The following is a 4,845-nucleotide window of genomic DNA, read 5'->3' on the forward strand; positions in this document are numbered from 1 at the left end:
CCCGGCACCGTGCAGCAGCACCCCGCGACCCCCGCTCCGGGCAGCTTCGAGGCTCTCCCAATCCCCCCATAATTACCCTGCGCGTCCCCTGCTAATCTGCAATTACAGCCCCAGGAGCACTCCCCACGCCCGCCGGCGGCACCGGCACCCGCCCGGCCGCCCACAGCGGGGCATGCGCGCGGGGCCGCGGCAGCGAGGGCAGAAAGGGGAAGAGCGCGGGGCGCGCGGCCGCCCCGGCCGGGCGGGCAGGGAGGGGGCCTCGGGCCCCAGCAACGTTAGCGGAAAGAGCCGGGCCGCGTTGTGCAAGAGCCCGACCACACGGGTGGGCAGGAGGGCGCGCAGGGGTGGCAGTTGCGGCACCGGCATCGCGCCCACCGCAGGGACACGCACGCCCGCGTCCCACGGCTGTGGGGCAGCAGTCCAGCCGTGCGCCGGCACTGCCGCAGCACAGGGTGAAAGGCGGACACCGGCCTCCCTGGGCTGGGCAAGCGCGGCAGCAGCTCACGGCACCCGGCCGCCGGGTGCRGCAGCATCGCCGCGACGCCCGGCCGCCGGGATGCCCGGCCCCGCGCGGCATGGGCAGTCCCACACCGGCGGCCCCGGGAGGAGGGAGCGCGGCACCTTCCTGCCAGCCCCGCGCTGCCCTTTGCTCCCCATAAAGGAGGGGCAGGGCACCAGCCCCCCCAGCCCAGGTGTGCCAGGTGCCAAGGGCGGGAGATAAGGTGGGCGAGGCGGGCAGGGAGGGGCACGGCACGGGCACGCAGCCCTGACTCAGGGCTCCCGCTGGTGGCCGGCCCTGCCGGGGTGAGTCACCACGTCCCCTCACCCTGGGGGTGTTGCAACCTCCCCCGCGCCCTCGCCAGAGCCGGCCGCAAGCTTTGCCTCTTCCCCAGCTGGGGGGACGGAGGGCACCCCAACCGCCCGCCACGCGGGAGCCAGCCGAGCAGCCCGGGCGCCCTGGCCGCGGCGCCGGCCCGCATCCATCCTCCTCCGCGCTCTGTCCTTGCCTTGGCCAGAGGCGCCCGGGACCCAGGGCCAGCACAGCCCCAGCCCACGGGCGGCCAGGACAGGGCCATCCCCCAGGAGCACGCCGGACAGCCGGGCCCCACGGGGCTCAGCACACTGCCTCCGCCAGGCAGGACGGCCACCCCGGCTGTGGGGCACGCGGCAGGGACGGCCGTCCCTCCGGCTCGCGGCATCGCGGCAGGCGGCCCCGCGGGACGGACGCGGCCGGGGGCTTGCGGCCTCTGCGGGTCGCCCGGCTCTGAGCGCTGCGGCCCCCCGGGCAGGCGCGAGGCCGGGCCAGGCGGAGAGGGGCTGCTGTCCCCGGGTGCACCCTGCCGGGGGGCGCGGGGCTGCACAGGAGCCAGCAGGAAGGAAGGTTACTGAAACGGAGCTCRGCGGGAGGAAAAAGGAAGGAAACAGTCAGCAGCAAACCCTATATTTGATCACCCCAGGAGCAGAGCGAACCCCCCCTCACCCTTGGGTGCCCAAAGCGGCCAGCTGCCCCCTGCGCCCCGGCAGCGCAGGGCACGGCGTGGCCTGTGGCCTGCTGCTCTCCGGGAACCCGTCTCCCGCCTCGCCGGGCGGCCACGAGACCCGGCCCGCGCAGGGAGGAGCGGCCGGGGAGCGCAGCAGGCCAAGTCCTGGCCGCAGAGCAGCACGGGCATTAGCCAGGCTCGCCAGCTCTGGGGCGGTCGCGCCGAGCAGCTCAGCTCCCGGCTCGCTCCCTGCCGGCCGCGGGAGCCTCCAGGAAGCCAGCCGGACCCCCAGGTCCCACCGCGCTACGTGGCCTGGGGGCCGCAGGACCCTGTCCCGGGAGCATCCCCGGGAATGGAKCCCCAGCAGCGCTGTGGAGCCAGCGCAGGATGGGCCCAGCACTGCTCCCGGCGGGGGTCACCAGCAAGGACAGCCTCCGCCCCCCGCCCACCGAAATAGCCCGGCTTCCGCCCCCACGGCAGCTGCCCGCCAGCTCCCCGCTGCCCACGGATGATCCTGCCGAGGCCGGGGGGGAGGGGGCGGGTGACTCTAATCCCCCCGCCCGGCCCCGCACGGCCTCCCCGCATGCAACGCCCCTGTCCCCGGGGAGGGCAGCGGCCCCTCTCCGCAGCAGCCCCAGGACGGAGCAGGGCCGGGGCGACCCAGGCGCGGAGCTGGGCCGCGGCACGTGGCGGGAGCCCCAGCCAGGTCAGCGGGATGTGCCGGGCCCCCGTGTCCGCTCCCCGCACGGTCCCGTACCCACGGGAATCCCCTTCCTCTCCCYGGCACCGGCCGAGAACGGAGCAGCCTCCTGCCCACCCTCGCGGCACAGCGGCCGCCCCGGCACCTGGCCCGCGCCGCTGCGCGGGGCGAGCGGGGACTCGTGCCAAGGCGCCCAAGCCACGGCCCGCCGGCCCCCCACCCCARTGCGGCCCCCTACTCACCGCCCCCTGCGGCCGCTGCCCATGGGGCCAGCGCTGAGCGGCGGGGACAGCCGGGCTCACTGAGCACGCAGCACAGCCGAGCCTGCCGGGAGAGGCCAGCGCTCGCCTGACCTACTTCTCCTTCCGCATCACCTGCTTTCATTTTCCCTCGCCACGGCTCAGTCCCCCCGCCCGCCCACAGCCCTGCCAAGTGGCACCGGCAGCTCCCCGGGGCCGGCGGCGTACGGAGCGGCCGGCCGGGCACGCCAAGGGGCTGCCGGGCCCCGCAGCGCAGCCGGGCCCCGCTCGCGCGCTGAAGGTCACCAGCCGCAGCTGGAGGGCAGGAGACGGCTCAGGCACCAGGCACGGCACGGCCGCCTCCCCCACTGCCTTCGCGGCCACCCAAGCGTCACCTCCCTGGCAGAGAGCGAGTTTGACGGGTCTCAGCCCAGCCCCTCGCCGGGTCCTCCAGCCGCCCCGGGGCGCGAACACGCGGCTCCTGGGGCACGTTGGGGACGCACGCGCGGCCGCAGGGATCCAGGAGGGCGCGGAGAGGAGAGCTGGGCTCCAACGCCGCGCGGCAGCCTGCCCCGCCAGCGCCCCGCCAGCTCCCGCGGTGGGGTTACCATGGAAAGGCCACAGCACAGGGGGAGCACACACTCCCGGGGGCTCCCGCGAGCAGCCAGAGCGCTGCCAGGAGAGATTTCTCTGCAGTTTCATCATCCACCACCCGCCCCAAAGGAGAAGTTCCTGCTCCCGGCATGGGGCAGCAGCCACCCCTCGAGGGCCGGAACGCAGGCCTGGGCTGCCCCCGTGCCCCCAGCTGCACCCCCAGCTGCACCCGCTGCCCGCCCCCTCCCAGCCTGGGGCCCTCACGCTGGTGCCACGTGTGCACAGAGGGTGCAAAGCACCAGCTGGCAGAGCTGCACTTCCAGAGCCTCCGGCTCGGCACCGCGGCGCTACCAGTGGCCCCGGCGGGGGGGGGGGGGGGGGGGGAAGGAGGGCCACCCTGCCCTGCCCCAGCGGCCTCGGCGCTCCCTCGGACGCGGAGCTGGCAGGGCCACGCGCAGCTGCCCCCAGCCCCCACCGTCCAGCCACCGCCCCCAGCCCAGCCAGGCTTTACTTCCCCTCCCACCGGGCACCCCCCAGCCGGGCGAGTCCCGTGGCACGCACCGGGTCCCCAGGCCACTGCACCAGCACCACAGTCAGGTGCTTGCTGCCCCCCGGCCCTGCACCCCTCCCCCAGCCCCACAGCTTCCCCTTCTCCCTGTACCAAGTTCAAGTTCCTGAGCTGAGCCCCTCCCTCCACGCCTGGCCTGTCACCACTCGCGGCCTCGAGCCGCCAGGCCCTGCCAGMCGTGACACGGGAGCTGGCGTACGCCGGCTGATACCCTGCTTTGGTGGTGTGGGGGTCCCGGCCTACCCCCACGAGCAGGCAGCCCACTGGGCCAGCCCTGCCGAACGCAGGCAGGAGTGGGGAAAGCGCGGCATGGAGAGACTCACCCCAAGACACCGAATCCCAAGGGAATGGGAGCACCCAGACCACCGGCCTCGCTGCTGTGTGCTGCTGGGAGAGAGCCCGGGCGTCCCGTGCACTGGCCCACGCCAAACCCAGCCCCACGTCCCCTCGCCCCGCAGGAGCAGCCCCGGGTCAAGGGCAAGCTCAGCCCAATACAGCAGCACTCGTCTGGCGCTGGTCGGGGCGGCGGGACGGTAAACACCGCACCCCGCCCCCTGGACAAACACCAGGCTGGGGGCAGCCAGCCCGGGTGGGAACAATTACAGCAGGGCTGGGTGCGCGCGGGGCAGAGTCCAGCAGCCCCAGCGCCCAGCGGGCGCCGTGGAGCACCCAGGCGGGCAGCRGGGCCGGCTGCTCCCCCTCCCCAGAGCCCCACCAGGGGTGAGCAAGGGGGAGTCCCTGCCAAGGCACACACCGAGGTGCGCAGCTCCCTGGGGCAGCAGCGGCCTGTCCCCATCACGATCACGGGCGCCACGGCTGCCTGCCAACATGCCAGGCCCGGGCAGGTCCCCAGCAGGCCCTGCAGCACGGAGCACCGTGCCAGGGCCGAGGAGGGGGACAGGGTGCCTGCTGCTCCCCCTCGGCCGGGCCCAGCCTTGGCCCCAGGGCAGGGGCTCCCGAGCAGCCTCAATRCCGTGTCAGGACCATCCCCTCCCCTCCCCGCTGCCTATGCACCGGGGACGTGGCCGAGGGGCACTCCGGCGATGGCAGCAGCAGCCAGCTGGGCCGGGCCGGTGCCCCACTCCCAGAACCACCCCGCCGAGCTGCCCTGTCACCAGCGCCCGCACCCCCTGGCCGCCAGGAAACTGTTCCCCACCGGGGCTGCCGCGCCCGGCGCCCCAGCTGCACTCTCCGCGCCCGGGCCGCCGCCAGCAGCCCACGCGTGCCCGGCTCCCGGCCGCCCTCCCCCGCCTGGCACCCGGC

The sequence above is a fragment of the Rhea americana genome, unplaced genomic scaffold (assembly GCF_003343005.1).
Source record: "Rhea americana isolate MKP2758 unplaced genomic scaffold, rheAme1 scaffold_382, whole genome shotgun sequence".
Classification (NCBI taxonomy): domain Eukaryota; kingdom Metazoa; phylum Chordata; class Aves; order Rheiformes; family Rheidae; genus Rhea; species Rhea americana.